At 37.1% G+C, this 8,670-nt stretch overlaps 1 long non-coding RNA gene across 2 annotated transcripts in view; it reads left to right on the forward strand.

Annotated features, from left to right (window-relative positions):
* The window catches only part of LOC116666032, a 52,953-nt gene extending 47,455 nt beyond the window's left edge, over positions 1 to 5,498 (forward strand). The window contains exons 4-5 of one of the 2 annotated variants that reach the window (XR_004322884.1): positions 3,250 to 3,374; positions 4,923 to 5,498. This is a non-coding gene — a long non-coding RNA (uncharacterized LOC116666032). Of the gene's footprint in view, positions 1 to 3,249; positions 3,476 to 4,922 lie in introns of those variants that run through there. The other variant, XR_004322885.1, reaches the window with a different exon arrangement.
* Positions 5,499 to 8,670: the final 3,172 nt, after the last annotated feature.

Genomic DNA, 8,670 nt, shown 5'->3' on the forward strand with positions numbered 1-8,670 from the left:
CAGAGAATAGAAATTACATCAAGCATTTTTATCAACCACAAAGATATGAAACTAGAAATGAATTATTGGAATAAAAATGGCAAGTGCACAAACATGGAGACTGAACAGCCAGCTACTGAGAAAACAATGGCTCAATGAAGAAATCAAAGAGAAAATCAGAAAATATCTGATGGGAAATGAAAATGGAATCAAACATTACAAAATCTACGGGACACAGCAAAAGCAGTTGTAAGAGGGAAGTTTATAGACATAAAGATATACTTCATGAAATAAAAAAACAAAAAAAATCTCAAATAAATAACTTAAATAGCCATCTAAAAGAATTCAAAAATAAAAGAGGAAAAATCAAGACCCAACATCAGCAGAAACAGGAATACAACAAAAATCACAGAGGAAATAAATGAACTACAGAACAACAACAACAACAAAAAATACAAATAAAGAACAAAACCAAGCGCTGTTTTTTTGAACACATAAACAAAATGGAGAAACATTTAGCCAGCATCATCAAGGGGAAAAAAAAGGGTATCCAACTAAACAAAATAAGAAATGAAAGAGGAGAAATAACAATTGTTACTACCGAGATACAAACCATCAAAAGAGAATACTACAAACAGTTATATGCCAACAAATTGGAAAACCTAGAAGAAAAGGACATATTTCTAGAAACATACAACTTCCCAAGACTGAGTCAGAAAGAAAGAAAAAACATGAACTTTGGGATCACGTTTAGAGAAATTGAATTAGTAATCAAAAATTTTCCAATATACTAAAGTCCAGATGAGTTCACAAGGGAATTCTACCAAATATACAAAAAAAGCTAATACCACTCCTTCTCAAACTATTACAAAAACTTACACAGAGAATGGGACACTTCCAAATGAACGCTATGTGGCCACCATTACCCTGAAACAAAACCAGAAAAGGACATCACAAAAGAGAAAATACAGGCCAATAGCTATGATGAATAAGATGTAAAAATCCTCAACAAAATATTAGCAAAGTCCAGTTCAACATTACATAAAAAAGGTCATACACTAGGATCAAGTGGGGGTGTACCTACAAGTGCAAGGATGGTTCAATATCTGCAAATCAAACAATGTGACACACTGCATCAACAAAAGGAAGGATAAAAACCACATGATCATTCCAAAAGAAACAGAAAGTGCATTTGACAAAATTCAACATGCATTTATGATTTAAAAAAATCCAATTCTCATCAAAGATGGTATGCAAGGGACATATCTCAACAAAATAAAGCGCACTTATTAAAAACCCACAGCTAAGGAAAAATTCAACAGTGAAAAGTGAAAATCATTTCTTTAAATCAGGAACAATACAACAAGCTCACTCTCACTTCTTCTATGGAATAAATAATTAGAAGTCCTAGTCACATACATCAGAAATCAACAGGAAATAAGAAGCATGCATATTGGAAGGGAAAAGTAAACCTGTCATTATTTGCTGATGACATGATACATTCTATAGAAAACCCTAAAGCCTCCACCCAAAATGGATTAGAACAATGATGAATTCAGTAAAGATCTAGGACACAAGATTAATATACAAATATTTGTTGCTCATCTATATGCTAAAATTAAATTACCAGAAAGCAAAAGCAAAAAACAATTCCACTTAAAATTACTCAAAAATACTTATGAGATGAAAATGCAATGAGATGAAACACCTATACTCTGAATACTGAAACACTGATCAAAGAATTTACAAATGACACAGAGAAATGGAAAGACTGTCATGTTCTTGGATTGAAATAATGTTAAAATTGCCATACCACCTGATGCAATGTACAGATTTAATGCAATCCTTAATACCCATGACGTTCCACAGAACTAGAACAAATTATGCTAAAATTTATATAGAATCTAAAATGACCCTGAACAGCCAAAGCAATCTTCAGAAAAAGAACAAAGTTGGAGGTTACACACTCCTAAACTTCCAACTGTACTACAAACCAGCACTCATCACATCAGCCTGGCACTAGCACAAAAACAGACATATAGATCAACAGAACACAATAAACACCCTGAAATAAATCTGGTCAATTAATCTATGAAAGAGGAGGCAAGAAAATACAGTGGAGAAAAGACAGTCTCTCTAATAATATCAACATTTGATGGTCACATGTGACTCCCCCAGCTTTGGGCTATGGGCAAGGACTTGCAGGACCAAAATGTGACAATGTGCCCTTTCAAACTTAAGGAACTTTCTCCTGTTTCTCAATGACACAGATCAAAGTTTTGATTCTTAATTTGGGTGATCCTCATTTTGCCTTATATTGCTGGCAAATGCTCTTTGCTCTTGAGGTAAGGAGATAACACTGACTTATGTGATAGGCAAGAAACTGTAAAATTGGCCTTTTTAACCATCTGATCTCAGTGCTTTTATAGGTGAGAAACACATCTATATATTTCCATCAATAAATGGATATTCTTTTTTTTTAAATTGAAGTACTGTCAGTTACAATGTGTCAATTTCTGGTGTATAGAACTATATATACATACCTACATTCATTTTCAATTTTTTCATTGGAGGTTATTACAAGTGGATATTCTTCTGTTTAGACGTTCTATCACCAAACTTGGGAGAAGGAAAAAGTCACTCTTCATGAAGTGTAATCTGCTAGAAATTTTCCATATCACCTAGATTTCCAAATAACTGAAAATGATTAATTGAGCAAAAAATGCCCAATGCTTTCTATGTAAGTGCTATGGTCCAAAATAAATTATTGCATCATGTTCTTCCTTTTACTTCTTTGGAAATCCTGGTAAGGTTCTTTGTTTTGTTTCATATTCCTACACATAACCTAAAGGAAGGCACAGTTCAGTGGTCTCAACGCTAGGAAACAACTCATTTTGAGTAGAAATACTTCTCAGGGGAGCACAATATACAAGAAGACACATGAAGTTCCCTGAAAGGTCTTCATGTGTCACACCTCAGGATTTACTGCTGCTCCCATTTGAGTTCCTGTCTGCCTCCCAGGATCAAGGCAAAAAAGAGCTTTTCTTTAATTGCAATACTTCCTTGGAGAAGATAACTACAAACTTTTAATTGTCTTTTGATAATTAGCAACTGGGAAATAATTTTTTCACAAATGTTTTCAGGTCCCCAAGCCTGTCTCACATTGAAACTATAGGTGAAAAGATAATTGCAATTCTGAAGGGAGGGGAGGGGAGGTTACAGCATCACATCCCATATCTTGGAGTCCAGCTTCCTCCCTTCCTGCCACAGGAGCAGGTTGCTGTGACCAGCACACTGAATCCACTCTCCAGGCAACCAGAGGAAGAGAAACGAGTATTTCCTATTTCAGTCTTAGAGCAAGAATCTGCAACAAATGAGGGGTATCAGAAAACTAGGTAAGTGATCATACAGAAAAAAAGAACTGTTCATGTTGAAATTGGTCTACTGCCATAGGAAAACAGTAAGAAAGGATAAATCCAAGAACTAAAAGGAGCTATTAAAGGGAGAAGGGGATGCTAGACCAGCCCTCAATTTCTATTGCTTCCTAATGACAGTGATTGTAACTGTTTAATCCAAATAATATGAAACCTGATTTTAAATATAACTGATGATTGTAATTCAGAAATGCCTCTGTAAACAGGTTACAGCAGAGTAATCAGAGAGTACATTTTTGAGGTATCCAGGTGTGTCAATACCATCTCTATGTTTCATAAAATCTAGAATAAATTTACAGGAATGATCGACTCTTTTATACAAGTACTGTATGCCGATGACAACTGCTGGAATAAAAACATTTTCTCTTCTTCTGTGTGTAAAAAGTGCTTAATGGAGACATTGCTTCCTAATTAAAATATCGATCATTTGTTGATTTTTGCCAGCCCATTTTCCATTACATTCAAGAAGATAAATGTAAAGCAAAGGTAAATGCAAAAATGGTTCTCAGACAGCAGCTATCAATATGAAAGTATAACGTGGCCTATGTTCTGGTTTATAAAATTTCTTATCTTTGAAACTCTACAATTTCATTTTCTACAGGAAAAATAGATCATATCTTAGTATTTGTATTTGCTAAATATGTGATACATTAATGTTTCAGAAAACTTCAGTTACTCTTAATACATTGAATTTCCTGCTAATTAACAGATTATTTTGTGAGGTGAATTAGTAATGTTCATCTTCCAGACCACACTACTTCATCACATATTGGTGTTTCAAGTGTCCTAGTTCAGGGTATGACACAGTCTTCAGTGATTCTGCTAATAGAAGTCATTCCACTTCTTTCATAAAAGCAAGAAAGTGTTTCTGTTTCCAAAACAGAAAGCTTACAGTGCATTTTAAAAATACAATTTTACAGGGAGCAGTTCCCAAGAATTATAGTACAATCAGTGTATCTATATTTTGTAAAGATATTTCAATTTTAACCATAATTGACACTGACATATGTTGAATATATAAAGATAAATGGAAATGCGTTACAATAAATATATTGAAAACATACCACCACCAAACCAAAAGTGAAATGACAAAAGAATGGGAAAATATTAAGTATACATCAGTACTTTACAGAAAAATAACTAACTAGATTTGTAAAAATATCATTGTGCTTAAATGCACTATTAGTTTACCAATCTAGCAAGGATCTAATCTCCATGTATTATGAAAGGGTTTTAAATCTGTAAAGATCATTAAGCCTGATCTGCCTAAGTGCTCCTTATGTTTTCAGTGAAAATACTAGTACTGGCCCTCGCATGACGTTATGAAGAGCACAGAAGGCATTACATGCAGTACTTCTGCATAGGGAGCCATACTTCGTAAAGCTCTTTTCACTGTTACATGTTCATCTCTCAGACACCTGGTTAAAAGAAGGAACGAGGAATAGTTATCATTCAGGGGGAACTAAAGTAAGTGAAGAATATTGAATGAACTATCCATTTCAATTTCAGGATCTCCACCAAAAGTAAAAGCAAAGCAAGCTAATTGATATGCTACACGGCGCTGTGCCTCGTACCTCCATAAAGGAATATCCAGCTCAGAAGAAGAGTGTCTTCCCTGGGACTTGACAGAATGGCCACCAAGCAGCTGGCAATAGGAGTGGTCATTTCATTACAGACCATAGCAGGACTTCTGGGGAATTTCTGCCTCGTTTACCATTTTCTCTTCCTTTACTTCACAGGAGGCAGATTTAGGTCCACAGATTTGATTCTCAAGCACTTGGCTTCAGCCAACCTCTTACTCCTTCTTTCCAAAGGAATCCCTGACACACTGACAGCATTTGGGTTGAAAATTTTCTTCAGCGATGTTGGATGCAAATTTATTTTTTATATTCACAGAATGGGCAGGGATGTGTCCATGGGCACCACCTGCATCTTGAGTATCTTTCAGGTGATCATGATCAGTCCCAGCGGCTCCAGGTTGGCAGAGCTTAAAGTAAAAGCTCCCAGGTACATGGGCATCTCCAATATCCTCTGCTGGATCTTGACCATGATGCTAAATATTTTGGTTCCTTTCCATATAACTAACAGAATAAACAATACAATCACCTTGAACAACATAGATCATGGCTACTGTTATGCAGTAAATTGTCATAAAATCACCAAGTCACTCTTTGTGTCAATGATATTACTCCATGATGGTATCCATTTGGTGCTGATGGTCTGGGCCAGCGGGTCCATGGTTTTTATCCTGCACAGGCACAGGCAGCGTGTCCAGTACGTTCACAGGAACAATCAGTCTCCTAGAACCTCCCCTGAGACTGCAGCTACCCAAAGCATCCTTGTCATGATGTGCTTCTTCATTTCTTTGTGGACACTTTCCTGTGCCTTACACATTTGTTTGGCAGTTTTTAACAATCCTAGTTTCTGGTTAAAGAACACTGCTACCCTGATCACTGCATGTTTCCCGGCTGTCAGCCCCTACATTCTCATGACCCATGACTCCAGAGTACCTCGGGTCTGCTTTCACTAGAATAAAATACAAAAATCACAGAAATCTATCACAAATATGTAAATTACAGGCATATTGACAATGATTCATTGTTTATCCCTTAATCTCATGAAATATGACATTTATGACTCAGTTTACAAGAGAGAGGTAAATATTTTTGCTCCTAAATGAATGTCAGCATCCATAGCAATGATAATAGTAATGAGATGCATTTATCAAGGTCATAAATATCTAACTCAATAATTATTAATAATTTTAGTGGAGGCATTCCAAGTTTATACACTGTTTAATCTGCAACTGTGGAAACCATCTGCAGGTTACTGATAAGCTATCTAGAACTTTTTGAGACCCAGAGCAGTCTGCCCCTATATAGGGGGCATAATTAGTTCCTTAACAGCATATGGATGATTTTAAATTAAGGTTACTTAAAAAATGGCCAATGCAAGAGGGACACTTTGATTCTCCCCTATCTCCCTGAAAGCCGAAAATATATTTCCCATGTGAAATGTGCCCTCCCTCTTCTGGATGTTGAAAGACATCCTCATCACTAAAGGCAGGTAATTCAGCACTGAGAAGCCTGTATTAACAGATCTTGTGACTTCTTTAATAATGTACTTCTCAAGCCAATTATGTGTAAATCTTTGACTAAATAAGAACCAGGGGGTGGGTATAGCTCTGTGGTAGAGCACATGGCTAGCATGCACAAGGTTCTGGGTTCAATTCCCAGGATCTTCACTAAAAGAAAAGAAAAGAAAAGAAAACTAATCACTACCATGTTATTAGTCATTAGGTCTTTGTCTAGGAGATCTTTGTAGACACAAATTAAATCTTTTACTCCTGTTAACCTATATTGTATTAATTTTATTATTAGACCAGCCACCAAACCTCAATAGAAATAGCGGGGGTATTTCCTCCTCCTGAACAGGTGTTTAGCCAGTAAGGAGACTGGCTGGACCCAATTCCCTGCCTCCAGGCAGCTGCAGCTTTTACATCCTGAGATATTGGCAAGGCCAACAAGATGTGAGGTTTCCTACCTTGTCAGCCTCCCAGACTTCTGCCCACAGGGTCTGCTGAGGGAAAGTGGTGAGGGTCCTTTCTGTATCTAATTTTAGGTTAGCCAGAGAAAATATTTTGTAGCCAGTTCCTTAGGGCAGTTACTTTGGCTTTTGTAAATGAGTACTCTCTTTTTTTTTTTCTTTTAATTATTTTCCTTCCCACAAATGGTCACTGTTTCCCTTTGTTTCTATCTGTTGGTTCATCTGTCATAAAGAGGAAGGACCATAGAGCAGAAGGCAGAGGCACTTTACAAGCCTTCTATTTTAACAGAACCATAGATTTGTGAAATAATATTTCTCATTAGACTGGCGTCAATAAAGACCAATTTTACTGTGGTTCTCCCAGGTAAAATCCAGATGGTTTTTGATGTTGCTGTTATTTTGTTCTATGTCCTCAGTGTTTGGCTTTATGACAAGTGAGAATACACCCTCTGATCTCTGCCAACTGAAGGTGAACTTATGGAGTGTATTTGCTGATCACTCATCCAGGCAGAAGATCGAAGACAAGAAGTCACAGGCACACCCTGTGTCCAGCCATTCCAATTCCACAAGGATGCTTACAAGGGGTCTCAGTTCACAAGGGACGTTTGCCTGACCAACCCTCATTCCCTTGAATGCACTAGAAAAGCCTCATTCCATCAATGCCCTGTAGTGTCTCAGAATTGCATGTCTAGGACTAAAGGCACATCACATACCCATGGGAAACTGGAGACAGCTTTTTCTATACATTGTTAACATCTATACCAATGAAGGAATTTTACTTTCTTAGACTAACTCTGGGAGTGAATTTTCTGGATCTTGTGAAGGCTATATCATCTCCAGTGAGATAACTTTTGCATCTTTGGTTAAGCTATAAAAAATGTTTATTGGTTTCCATTGCTTTGAAAACAAGATTCCAGTAGTTAATGGACAGATATGGATCCTTCAAACTGGCAATATGTAAGGAAAAACTTTAGGAGCCCTCATTATAATTACAACTGTCATATTAGTACAATGATCAAATTGAAAGTGGGAGAAAGTAAAAAGATGTCGAATGAAATAAAAGCACACAACGTCAGAGCTGTGGGTAAAATTTTATGTGGGGTAAAATGAGGACTATAGCCTGGGAGATGGCATTTCAGGTAGCTCTGAGGAATGGCTCCAAAGAGGCAGGGAGGAGCTCAGTATGATGATTTTAGTGAAGAGGGGTATGTGAGGTCAAGCACACACTTAAGACAGAAGATTGCTGCTAGTCACAAGGAGCAGAGTCACCATAAATGACTTTAGTGTCTTTCTAGATTTGAGGAGATGCAAGAATTTGGGCTTCTAAAATCTTCTCCTGAAAACGTCTAACTCTCTGAAGGACTGTTCTGCCAGTTTTCCCAGAGCACAGAGCGCCCCATTCCTGATCTCCAGCCTCAACACCTTTCAGAAGGTGTTGGAGGGCAGCGGCTGCAGCAGCTCATGGCCTAATCCAAGCAGAGGTAGGTGGCAAGTGCCAACATGACCCAATCCTTGTAGAGGCAGATGGTAAGTGTCAATTTTCATTGGCAATGACTAGCCTTAGGGAATCCCTTATTGACATGCAAAAACTTAGATTTAAACTATATATCCAACATCAATTTTCCTTCTGAAAAGAGGAAAACATTAACCTGTCTCCTCAGCCATTACCCAGGCCCTTCTACAAATTATCAGGAAATCGATCTGCTGGAAG

Source organism: Camelus ferus, chromosome 9, assembly GCF_009834535.1.
Source record: "Camelus ferus isolate YT-003-E chromosome 9, BCGSAC_Cfer_1.0, whole genome shotgun sequence".
Taxonomy (NCBI): domain Eukaryota; kingdom Metazoa; phylum Chordata; class Mammalia; order Artiodactyla; family Camelidae; genus Camelus; species Camelus ferus.